At 51.5% G+C, this 13,209-nt stretch overlaps 1 long non-coding RNA gene across 1 annotated transcript; it reads right to left on the reverse strand.

Annotated features, from left to right (window-relative positions):
* Positions 1-3,584: 3,584 nt before the first annotated feature.
* On the reverse strand, positions 3,585-4,882 carry LOC102395631. Its single transcript, XR_006552040.2, has 2 exons — positions 4,057-4,882; positions 3,585-3,900 (listed from the first exon to the last, which is right to left on the reverse strand). It is a non-coding gene; the product is annotated as an uncharacterized LOC102395631 (long non-coding RNA).
* Between the last annotated feature and the right edge of the window lie 8,327 nt (positions 4,883-13,209).

Here is a 13,209-nt window from a genome sequence, read left to right on the forward strand (position 1 = left end):
CCGTGTGTGTCATATGAAATGTGACTGTGCCCCCACTGTGTAAGCCCACCACACACTCTGCTCTTTCGGTACAGATGTTGCAGGCAGGACATTGACACGAACTCCAAGCCGCTGTAGCTTTTTCTCTGAGCATCACATGCAGTTGATACTTTTCTGCAAAACCAGGGGCTGCATCTCAATATCCTGAACCCACACTGTGCAGCCTTTTGCTTTGTCACCTCAACAAGGTTGGCCAGAGGGGAAGAATGCTGTGGTGCAGGGTCTTCAGCAGCCTGGAAATTCCTGGAGGTGGTGCTGTCTGGGCACCAATTGTCTGGTGTGGCTCCTGGCCCCACCATGGGGGAATCCAGTTAGACTGACAGGTCCCTGACCTCCGAACAGCCAAATGTCTCCTCGAAGTGTTCTGGGCACCCCTGTAACAGCATCTGGGCTGCTCACAGTCCATAGAATGTGAGAGTGGTCGGCTATACCTGCCTGATTCCTGGTGGTAGGCAGTGTAATGATGACTGTTGAATGGTTTTCAGTTTATGTTGACGAACAGCCTCAGCCAACCCACTGAAAGAGTAGTGCTGTCTGCATTTGGGAGCCTTCACTTTAATGCAATTAGGTTTCCCTCCCCCTTTCAGCTTCCAAGCAAAGCAGTGGTCCAGCTGTTAAAAGTTTGACACTTTACTTGGAGTTTTGATTAGAAATTTCAGGGTATGGAATTGTTACATGGCACCAGGTTTCTGTAGGAGTGATGGCTTCACATATGAGTCATATAAAATCTTCATAGTTTTACTGGAGAGCTTTACTGAAGCCTAGTATGGGGGTTTTGAGGGTTTGTCCAAGACTGAGGAACAAAGAATAATCTTCAGATCTCCGCCCATCCTGGTAAATAGGCGTAAAAGTCCCACAGTCGTGTCTGACTCTTTGTGTTTCCATGGACTGCAGCCTGTTCCACTCCATGGAATTCTCCAGGCAAGAGTACTGGGGTGGGTTGCTTTTCCTTCTCCAGGGGATCTTCCCAACCCGGGGATCGAACCCAGGTGTCCCACATTACAGGCGGATTCTTTACCAGCTGAGCCACCAGGGAAGCCCAAATAGGCATGAGAGTGACCAAAACCGAAAATATCACCTCCAGTGGTATTTCTCCTAAAAGCACTGAAGTGGACCAATCAGCATTGCTAGATGGGAAGACGGGTAAGTGAAGGTCAAGGACATTGGCATCAAGAAGGACCTGGGAGAGGTGCACGTGCAGGGCTGGCTTGTTACAGGGCTACACGTGCATCACACCCGACAGGCGCCAGCCAGGCAGATGTGTCCCGGCCTCTGCCTCTTGCGTCAGGACACTTCCTTCCTGACTGAGCCCGTGGGTGTTGGCGCTGCTGTGACCTATGTGAAATCGATGCTCCATTTCCAAGTGTGGGTTAAAAAGTGGTCACTGTGGGTTGGTGGTGTAGTTTTCGAAATTAAGTGGCTGACCAACTGGAGGGTCACACAGGAGGCATCCATCAGTGGAGAGAAGGCCTGCTTTGTCCGCGGTGAGATGAAAAGCAGCCTCGGAACAGTCTTCCCCACAGACTCTGCAGACGCCGGGCTTGGGGGCACCTGAGGGGCCTCCTCACCTCAACCCAGGGCCCCCGCCACCCTCCTTCCTGTGGCTGCCTCCCCGGGGCCCCTGCCCCACCACCTGCCGGCCCCCCACCCCGCCTTCCTCTAATCCAGCCGCCCTCACCCGTCCTTCCCTGCTGGACCCTCCCACCTGCCGAGACCCCAGGGCCAGGCCTTCACCCTGCACAGCTCTGGGCCCGGGGATGTCATGGCTGTCTGGTCCCCCACCCGGGCGGCCCCCTCCCTCACCCACATCCCCTGTGGGGTGCCAGGTGGCCCTGACCCATCACTGTCTGGCCGTCTCCCTCGGGGGGTGGCTCATCTGCTCCTGTGTCTCCCACTGAGGACCCCACATTAGCCCTAGGTGCCCAGCCCCTGCTCACACTCCTGCTGACCATGACTCTGAAATCTGGGGATGGCTGCTCTATGACCCTGCCACCCCCAGCTCCTTGGTGTCACCAACCCTCATGCCAAAATGGATGAGCCAGTGGGAGGTGTTTCTCAATCACAGACACGCGGCCTGACGGTGTGTAACGAGACCCACACAAGTTCTGATGACAGCTGAGGGTGAAATGTATGTTCCGGTGCCACTTTTTGGCATTTTAACCGTTTCTTCTCCCTTTCATGTGGGAGGTTTGCCTCTTCTGTTTCACTCACGTGCTGGTTGACTTTTTCTCAGGTTCTCTCCACATTCATCTCTGAGGGAGTGTGCTTTGCTTCCTGTCCTGAAAAGTCCCTCTGGCTTTATTCTTTACCTCACTGAAGGTCAGGGCTTGCCGTCCTGGTTGGAGCGGGCCTGTGGCCCTGTGATTGCTCTGCCTGGGGTTTTCTGTCAATCAGGGCCTGTTTGGGCTGCTGAGACGATCCTGGCTTGTTTCCACTCGTCCGTCAGGTGCTGCTGCCCGTTGACTGGAGTTTAAGAGTGATGACGTCTGTGTCGCTCACACTTGGAGCCGCCCCATCGTGGGGTGCATCCCACTCTGTCCCTGGGACCCCCTTCCCGTTAGAATGTGTGGAGTTGGTTCAACTGTCCTTGCAGAGAGTCCGACATGACTTAGCAACTGAACAAGAACAGCAGCAAGAGGAGGGGAGCCCAGCTCTCAGCTGGCGCGCTTCTAGCTCCACTTGGGAAAAAGAAAGACAAGATGGAGACAAGCGTAGCCGTCATCCTGAGGAGTATGAAGGCAGCAATGGAGATTTTAAATGACAGAGAAGTTGGTGTCCACACTGGAGGTACCACACGGCTGGCATTCGGAGGGAAGGTGCTGGAGACCATCACCCTCTTTGCAATTCAGCGACCCCACAGGCTGGTCAGACGAGTGGCCTCTGCTTGCCGCTCACTCCTGACGTCTGGGGTTAAGTCTGGGGTTACAGTTGCATTTGCCCACTCAGGCGGCTGTAACAGAGTATTATGGATGTAGTGCGAACAACAGACATTTATTGTCTCCCGTCCTGGAGGCTGGAATCCAAGACCCAGGTGTGGGCAGGACTTGTCCCCCTGAGGCCTCTCCCCTCGGCCTATGGATGGCTGTCTCCTGCCCGTGTCCTTGCTTGGCCACCCTGTGTGTGTGGGTCTCTATATCCTGATCTCCTCTTCCCACAAGGACACTGGGTCTATTGGATCAGGACCCACCTGAATGGCCTCATTTAACTCAATCACCTGTTCAAAGACCTTGCCTCCAAAGGCAGGCCCGCTCGGAGGTGCTGGGGGCAGGGCTTCCACACACGTGTCTGAGGGGCAGAATCTGAGCATCACACCAGCCAGAGGCATTGCGGCCCTTTGTGTGAAAGTGGTGGACCGGCACCCTCCACGGTTCTGGGGCTGCGCTCCCGGGGCAGAACCATGGCCTGCCTGAGGGCTGGAACGCTTGCACCTACAGCCCCCGGGGAAAGGACGTGCATTCGGAGCATAAGTTGGCACCTGGCTTAGCGTGTCGGTGGCACCTACAGGCCGAGCAGACCCTCTCCAAACTGGCCGTGTCCTGGCGTCCTGCACTAGCCAGGGCTCCCAGAATGAAGCCTCTCCCAAGTTCCTGTTAGGGCATGTCTGTCAAGGGGAGGGTTTGTGATCCATGTGGTGATGGCTGGAGCTGGAGGCATGGTGCAGACTTTTGGGGACTGAGCACAGACGTGGGCGGGATGAGATGACACGCTCAGACACGTCTATGCACAGGTCAGTACACGAGTGTCCCTTCAGGCATCGATGCCTCGCTCCGAGTATCTTGGAGGTCGTTGGTGTTTATTTACTGGACAGGCTCCACCATTGCTTCGGACATGCCAGCCACAGCTGTGAGTGTTTGGGATCACCTGAATTTCTCAAACAGCAAAGAACCTTTGTGGTTCACTCTACTTCTGTGTTATTCCCACGTCTGCCCCCTTTGCCCTGGGATCACTAGATTTTCCCTGTTTACACCTCGGCCTCCCTCGTCCAGGGGGTGCGTCTGCCCAGGTGAGCTCTGTTACCTCTGATCAGCCTGAACAGCAGTGCGGTTCTGAGATTCCAGCCTGGACAAGAGCAGTGGCGGGGCGCGGATGTGGCCTTGGATCTGTCATCCCAGGAACAGACGTTGACTGCGGAATGGTGAAAGTGCCTGAGTTTGACCCCGACTCTGACCCTGACCCCAAGCCTAACCCTTCCGATCTCATCTACCGCATAGACACACAGGCTCCTCTTTAGTGGGGAAGACTTTTACTTTGAAAAATACTCTGACAGGAGGTAAGGGTTACCTTCCGGAAGGTTCAGTTGCTGAAGAAATACCTGCCTTCAGGCCGTGTGTGAAGCATTTCAGGGGCGCATCAGGTGAGCCGGTGAAGCAGGCTTGGGGATTGCCCGGCCTTGTAATGTTCCTTCACTGGTCTAGGTGCGCGCCCAGCATGGATGGGTACAGAGAGAACTTTCCTGTAGAGGATTCAGTTGGCGGAGGCAACTCACCGTGTTACGGGTCGGGTGGAGGGTGTTCAGGAGGGTGGGACGCGGCCGGGGAAGGGGTGCAAGCGGTCACAGGACCGTCGGTCGGGCGCCCTCTCCCCTGACCTCGAGTCTCTGCAACAGACAGGGCTGAGCTCACCCGCCCCCTGCCGCCGGCAGGAGGAATGCGCCCCCAAAACTTCCCCTTTGTGGAACTCTGTTTCTGGGGTCCGTCTGCGTCTGAGGGCAGCTTCAGGGTCTGTAAGGGCTCTGTGCCCGACCCCGCTTCCCTCCTACGAGCCCTTGGCCCTGTCTGCGGTAGCTGCCTCTCCTCGGTTCGCGCCGCGCTGGTCCCGCCTCTGTGCTGCCGGCACCTCCCCTTCCGCGCTGCCCCCAGCCCCGCCCGGCGTCTTCGGGGTGCGTAGGGAGACCAGGGGCGTTTCTCCCCCTCCCTCGGGGTCTCGGCTTGAGTCTGGGCTCTCTCCCCGGCTCTGCGCCTGGCATCCCAGCGCAGGGGTGGGCCGGCTCCCTGCGCCGGTTCTGGGGGCCTCGCTGACTGGTTCCCGCCCCTCAGGCCTCTCAGCTTCAGGGACGTGAAATGAACGCCCTTCGTGGTGAGAAAGGAAGCAGAGGAGAAGAGGAAAGGCTCACCCTGTGACCAGGAAGGCTGCAATCACAGGAGAGGGGCGGGACCTCCCGGGAGGGCGGTGGGCAGGGGCGGGGTGCGGCCAGGACCCCCTCCCCGCCACCCAGGCACCTGCCGTCTCAGGCCCCGTGACCCTGCTGTAATGTCTGCTGGTCCCACTGAGACCCCACAGGCTGCAGCCGTGGGCCCCGGGCCAGGCCGGGGGGTCACCGCGGTCGGGACCCTGCGTCTTGCTGATAAGGGGGCCGCTGGGTCCCTCGGAGGGGCAGGCTGGGCGCTGTCATTCTCCTAGGCTCGTGCTTCTCCTCCCGGCACTTCCCTCTGTTACCTGTTTATGAATCTCGTCCCCCCCCCGGAAGCCAAGCCCAGGCAGCATCTCAGGGCGGGGTGAGGCCACGGTTCCCACAGTCACAGCACCCGCACCGCAGCTCAGCCGCCACGGTGACCGGCGACAAATGACGCCATGACCTCTGACCCCTCAGCAGGAGGCCTGCGTTGGAGGGACTTGGAGAGTTGACGTCAGTGCGCGGTGGTCAGGCTAACTGCCCTGAAGTGAGCCCGGGGCCCTGAAGGAAGGGGGAGCGGGGATCCCTGGCTCCCATGAGCTGTAGACCCTGTCCTTGCCCACTTCCCGGTCATGCCCCCACACCCCCCCAGATAAGGGGCTGGACCTGGGCCTGTTCTTACTTCCCCCGCTCATGAGGCTCATCAGGGACTCATCTCAGCCCCCAAGAGCCAAGGTCAGCAGAGGGGGGACACAGTGCTGCCTTTTACTGGTGAGTACACGTCAAATGATCGATGATGATTAAGGGCTTACAACAAATGCCCGGAGGATCGAGCGGCTGTCTGTGGGGCGTGTCCTCCTGCTTCAGGGGAGGAAGGCCCATCCCCGTCTCCCCGTCTTCTGGCCAGTCCCGCGTCTGTTTATGAGCTTGGCACCTCCTCCAGGCGCTGGCGTTTGTCACCTCCACGCAACACGATACGGCACGCTAATCCGCACCTAGTGTGCTAATTTGTGCAGTTTTTAAAAAGAATTGTCTGCTTATGTCCTCTGCCCGTTTTCCACTGAGGATTTGTGTTTGATTCACACTTGTGCACGTGATAATAAACACCTGCTTCAGGGCAGCCCACGACACTGCATTTGATGGTGAAACTCTTTAAACTTTAAATTTCAAGTTATGGTGACAAGAGCACGCGTGCTGCCCTGCTGATCTTGTCACTCAAGGAGAACAGGATTTCTGGAGGCAATTACCAAGTGAATACTGAGTGTCTTAGTGCATTTGAACTACCCCTGCATCCAAAAAGATTTGAGCCGGTTTTTGATAAAATGCTCCTATAAATAACTACACGAAAATAGAAGTGCATACTGAAAATTGCTACAGAGGGTGAGAAGATGCTGACATCAAAACCACGCCAGAAGCAGATTCCTGCAGCTGACGTTCAGTTTAGTTCTAAAATTTTTATTTATCAAGGCAAAGACACATCATCTTCAAATGCAAGTGCATTCATTTCTAAATTCGTTGCACCAACTAAGCTTTAGCCTAATTCTCCTAAAGACTGGGAAAGTAATCTTAATCCTTCTAGAAAGTATCAGAGCCACTATGCTCTCTGGTGTTTAACTTTTTCCAGGCAACGCAGCTCGCTGTGCCCTCTGGCAGCCCTCTGGCTTCATCTGACCTGAGCAGGCACACTGGTTCTTCAAGGGTGATTTTGTTTCTATTTATTTGTGATTATATTATGTTGGCTTGAAGCACTGAGCAGAACTCCTGGGACAATTAAGCCACATTCATTAAGAAAGATTTAGCTGAGTCAACAATATTCTTATTTGGGCTCCAAAAGAATGCAGACTACAGCACTATGTAGAAAAGGCTGAAATCAGGATCTTCTAACAGGAATACTTGCATGAATGGTTGGCAGGTTTTTTTTTACTAAGAATGCGTGGCCTGTGTTGCTGCATATTGTATGTTAATTATCACCTTTTTTTTTTTTTTACTAAAAATGCCTGATTGTTAATGAAAGTAAAGAGACAAGACCCTTGGATGTTATTAATGGCTCTGAAGAACCCATAATCTGTTGGTGTGCTTACACTTTAAAGATCAAAATTTATAATGAAAGCAGATAAGAAAAGAGGAATATTCTTGTTTATCCAATTAAAGCAATTTCTCTTTTTTGTGTTTAACTATCACAGGGGTCAAACCCTATGGTTTTCCCAGTAGTCATGTACAGATGTGAGAATTGGCCCCTAAAGAAGGCTGAACACTGAAAATTGATGCTTTTGAACTGTGGTGTTGGAGAAGACTCTTGTACAGCAAGGAGATCAAACCAGTCAATCCTAAAGGAAATCAATCCTGAATATACATTGGAAGGACTGATGCTAAAGCTCCAATACTTTGGCCACCTGATGGGAAGAGCTGACTCATTGGAAAAAACCCTGATGCTATGAAAGACTGAAGGCAGGAGAAGGGGACCATAGAGGAGGAGATGGTTGGATGGCATCACTGACTTAATGGACATGAACTTGAGCAAACTCTGGAAGATGGTGAAGGACAGGGAAGCCTAACATGCTGCAGTTCATGGGGCTGCAGTCAGACACGACTCAGCAACTGAACAAGGGTCAGTAAACTATGAATCCTGGCCTGAACGAGTCCATCGGTGTTTGTGTAAATAAAGTTTATTGGCACTCAGCCATGCTTGTTGGTCGTATCACCTGTGCTACTATGAGCTTAAAGGGCAGACCTAAGCTGCTGTGACTGAGACCAAATGGACCTGGAGGAGAAGGAGTTTATGTCTGGCCCTTTGCAAGAAACCGCACTGCCGCAGCTTCATCATGTATCTTTCATAGCTAATCTAGGATTTTCCAGCACTTACCCTGGTCTAGCGCTGGAAATACCAAGGTGAGGGAAAGCCCCTCACAGGCTCCCTCAGGCCCTGAGAGAGACACGGTCAGACCCCTCCTACATGAGGCTGAGCGCAGTGGTGGTAAGCATGAGGAGCCGAGGGGCTTGGATGGCACAGAGGGCTGGCGGGCTAGTGGGGGCTGGGGACACCTCTGCTTAGAGTTGCAGGATGAGCAGGTGTTCTCCAGAAGACGATACTGGCTGGAGCAGGATGCCCTAGTGTCTACAGCTCTGGGGACAGGAGAGACCCTGGGGCACTCGAGGAGTGGAAGAGCAGAGCTGGAGCCTGGAGACAGCCTGAACACAGGGCAGGACAGAGCTGTCAAGGCTGGGGCTGAGTCCCACAGAGCCCACTGATCATGGTGAGGACATTATTCAGACCAAAAGGAAGTCATGGAAGGTTTTTAGGTGCAGGCCTGATGTGATAAAGCATCACTTTGAAGCCTTACTCCTGGCTGCAGTGAGAAGAGTGAATGGCAGTTCATGAGAGCTGATGCGGGTGGGTCATTTTCTACTGCAGTGGTCCAGGCAGGAGGACATCATACCCTGGACTATCAGCAGGCATGGAGCTGCAGAGAGAGGATGACTCTTTCTACTCACCCCTCCCTCCATCCTTTCATCATCCACATACCCATCTACGCTTCCATGAACCCACCCACCAACCACCCTCTGTCTACCCATCCACCCATCCAGCTGTTCATACTTTCACCACCACTCACCCACCATCCTTCCATCCACTCACCCACTATCCATATACACTCATCCATCCATCCACCCTCCACCCTCCCACCCACCCACCCGTCTATCCCCTAGTGCCAACCAGGTCCTCCCACATGAGCTGCCCACATCCACCCCACATGGCCCTGGCACAGGGCCATGCACGTCAGTGGTGGGCGAAGGGGCTGAGAAGGTGGCAGAGACCCAGAGGCTGGTGCTGGCCCATCATGGCCTGGGTGGTGTCTGGGGTCAGACTGGAGTGGTCAGAGCCCACCCCTCTGAGGTCAGCCTCTGTGCAGTCCCTGTGGGCACGTGTACTGCAGAAATACAGACCCAGGGCTGACCCCTTTGTCAGAGGCAGCAGGAAATAGGGTGTATCAGAACCAATAGGCTCTACTGTCTATTATCTATCAATTATCTATTATCTGTCTAGAGACTGATTTATGTTAAGGAAATAGCCCACACAACTGTAGGGCTGGCAAATAAGAAATCTGCAGGGAAGACCAGCAGCTGGAGACCCGGGAACAAGCTGATGCTGTAGCTGGAGTCTGAGGCTGTTGTTGGGCACAGACCCCTCTTCCTTGGGGAAGCTCAGTGTTTCCTCATAAGGCCTTCAGCTGACTCAAGGAGGCTACCACGTTATGGAGGATGACCTGCTCTACTCAAAGTCTGCAGACTTAATTTTCAATTCCATCTAAAAACATCTTCATGGTGACATCTAGGTGGTGTTTGACCCCAAATAGTACTGTGGAGCTATGGTCTGAATGTTCATGTCCATCCAAATTCATATGTTGGACTCCTAATCCCCAGAGTAATAGTGTTAGGAGGTGAGGACTTGGGGAGGTGATGGGTCATGAGGGTGGGGCCCAGTGAATGGGGTTAGTGCCCTTAGAAAAGAGACCCCAGGGAGGTTACTGGGAGAGGTCAGCACCTGCACCTGTGAGGCCAGCCTTCACAGGAACCCACCCAGGTCAGCACTTTAATCTCAGACATCCAGCCTCCAGGTTGTGAGAATTAACTGCTCTTTATAAATATCTAGTGTATATAACTTCCCATAGAAAGACACACAGACTAGCCAAGGTGACATAAAATGAACCATCAGGTATGGGCTTAATTGCCACCTGATTTTTACATTTTCCCAACTGATCAAAAGTTTTCTTTGGGCTGGATTTGTTCTTCAGCCTGAGGTTGGTGCCTTGGCGGGGACACATCAGTGAAGTGTGAGTGTGAGTGACAGGCGGGGGTGGGTGGTCCAGCCCTGCAGCCACGGTTCTTCATGGTGATGCTCTCTTCCAGGGCTGACCTCTGAGCTCTTGGCCACCACCTATGGCCAGCACAGGGCGAGGGGAGGGGACAGCCCGAGCAGAGGCCCACCTGCCTGCATGGGGTGGAAGGGGGCCTGGAGGTGTGTAGCTGGGCCACACTGTCCTGTTCAGAACATCTCACCCCAGCGGTGCCGCTGCAGCCCATGTGGGACAGTGCAGATCCCAGAAGTTATAGACGTATTTTGTAGCAGTGACATTTAGAAAGTAGGAGGCATTTAGCTTGTGCTCACAAAGAGAAGATGCTTTATTGTTGATGATTATCTGTTCTTCTTTTTGCCAAGAAATAAAATAGGAAATTATTAAAACCTTTCCAGTTTTTTATTTTATCTGAGGATTCATCTGTGAAGAAATACTGAATAAATTGTCTTTGCAACCAAAGGAAAGACTTCTTATCTCCTTGCATTTGGAGTAATTACCCTGTGTCTTGCATTATGGTATTAGGAAATGGACCAGAAAGTATGCTGATTGAATATCATTTTAAAAACAAGCTCATAGGATGTGTTTGGCACCCAGCTCTGCTCACTGAAGCAGTTCGGCAGGAGGGACAGGACCTCCTGAAGGGTGGGGAGTCATGGCTGGCGCCTGGGATGGCCACATGCAGGCAGGGGTTCTGGTGGGGAGGTTTCCTGAGGCTCTGGTTCCACTGCCATGGACAAGGCTGGGAGCCTGGGAGCTCAAAGTAGATCCTTGTGGCCCTGGCTCTTAAGCCAAGAGACACAGAAGCACAGAGATAGAGAGAATGAGACAGAGACATGGAGAGGGACTCCTGGAGGCTCTGTAACCAGGAGAGTGATCCCATTTGTGGGGCTCCACCCACACGACCTCACCACCTCCCCAAGGCCCCACCTCCTGACAGCATGGCACTGGGGATTCCGGACAACCCTGTCCAGCACAGCACAGCTGCGTGTCCCGTGACTCCTGCTGCCCTTGCCCAAGGCATGGTTAGAGCCCAGTTGGAGAGGGAAGCCAAGGCAGAGGAAGGCACAGCCTGTACCCAAGCTCACGCACATCTGCCTGTGTCCCCAGGGAAGTGAGAACCATGTCTCATCTCAGTTTGCTCAGTTTGGAATCTGAGATCACGTAATTAAAAGCAGAAAAGCAGATGGTATACACGGAGATGTCAAGGGCTTCCCCTGTGGCTCAGATGGTAAAGAATCTGGCTGCAATGCAGGAGACCCAGGTTCAATCCCTGGGTCAGGAAGATCCCCTGGAGAAGGGAATGGCAACCCACTCCAGTATCCTTTTTTTTTTTTTTTTTTTTTTTAATTTTATTTTATTTTTAAACTTTAAAATATTGTATTAGTTTTGCCAAATACCGAAATGAATCCGCCACAGGTATACCTGTGTTCCCCATCCTGAACCCTCCTCCCTCCTCCCTCCCCATACCCTCCTTCTGGGTCGTCCCAGTGCATCAGCCCCAAGCATCCAGTATCGTGCATCGAACCTGGACTGGTGACTCATTTCATACATGATATTATACATGTTTCAATGCCTTTCTCCCAAATCTCCCCACCCTCTCCCTCTCCCACAGAGTCCATAAGACTGATCTATACATCAGTGTCTCTTTTGCTGTCTCGTACACAGGGTTATTGTTACCATCTTTCTAAATTCCATATATATGCGTTAGTATACTGTATTGGTGTTTTTCTTTCTGGCTTACTTCACTCTGTATAATAGGCTCCAGTTTCATCTGCCTCATTAGAACTGATTCAAATGTATTCTTTTTAATGGCTGAGTAATACTCCATTGTGTATATGTACCACTGCTTTCTTATCCATTCATCTGCTGATGGACATCTAGGTTGCTTCCATGTCCTGGCTGTTATAAACAGTGCTGCGATGAACATTGGGGTACATGTGTCTCTTTCCCTTCTGGTTTCCCCAGTGTGTATGCCCAGCAGTGGGATTGCTGGATCATAAGGCAGTTCTATTTTCAGTTTTTTAAGGAATCTCCACACTGTTCTCCATAGTGGCTGTACTAGTTTGCATTCCCACCAACAGTGTAAGAGGGTTCCCTTTTCTCCACACCCTCTCCAGAATTTATTGCTTGTAGACTTTTGGATCACAGCCATTCTGACTGGCATGAAATGGTACCTCATAGTGGTTTTGATTTGCATTTCTCTGATAATGAGTGATGTTGAGCATCTTTTCATGTGTTTGTTAGCCATCTGTATGTCTTCTTTGGCGAAATGTCTATTTAGTTCTTTGGCCCATTTTCTGATTGGGTCATTTATTTTTCTGGAGTTGAGCTGTAGGAGTTGCTTGTATATTTTTGAGATTAGTTGTTTGTCAGCTGCTTCATTTGCTATTATTTTCTCCCATTCTGAAGGCTGCCTTTTCACCTTGCTAATAGTTTCCTTTGTTGTGCAGAGGCTTTTAAGTTTAATTAGGTCCCATTTGTTTATTTTTGCTTTTAAATCCAATATTCTGGGAGGTGGGTCATAGAGGATCCTGCTGTGATGTATGTCGGAGAGTGTTTTGCCTATGTTCTCCTCTAGGAGTTTTATAGTTTCTGGTCTTACATTGAGATCTTTAATCCATTTTGAGTTTATTTTTGTGTATGGTGTTAGAAAGTGTTCTAGTTTCATTCTTTTACAAGTGGTTGACCAGTTTTCCCAGCACCACTTGTTAAAGAGATTGTCTTTAATCCATTGTATATTCTTGCCTCCTTTGTCAAAGATAAGGTGTCCATATGTGCGTGGATTTATCTCTGGGCTTTCTATTTTGCTCCATTGATCAATATTTCTGTCTTTGTGCCAGTACCATAATGTCTTGATAACTGTGGCTTTGTAATAGAGCCTGAAGTCAGGTAGGTTGATTCCTCCAGTTCCATTCTTCTTTCTCAAGATAGCTTTGGCTATTTGAGATTTTTTGTATTTCCATACAAATTGTGAAATTATTTGTTCTAGCTCTGTGAAGAATACCGTTGATAGCTTGATAGGGATTGCATTGAATCTATAAATTGCTTTGGGTAGTATACTCATTTTCACTATATTGATTCTTCCAATCCATGAACATGGTATATTTCTCCATCTATTAGTGTCCTCTTTGATTTCTTTCACCAGTGTTTTATAGTTTTCTATATATAGGTCTTTAGTTTCTTTAGGTAGATATATTCCTAAGT

The sequence above is a fragment of the Bubalus bubalis genome, chromosome 6 (assembly GCF_019923935.1).
Source record: "Bubalus bubalis isolate 160015118507 breed Murrah chromosome 6, NDDB_SH_1, whole genome shotgun sequence".
Lineage (NCBI taxonomy): Eukaryota > Metazoa > Chordata > Mammalia > Artiodactyla > Bovidae > Bubalus > Bubalus bubalis.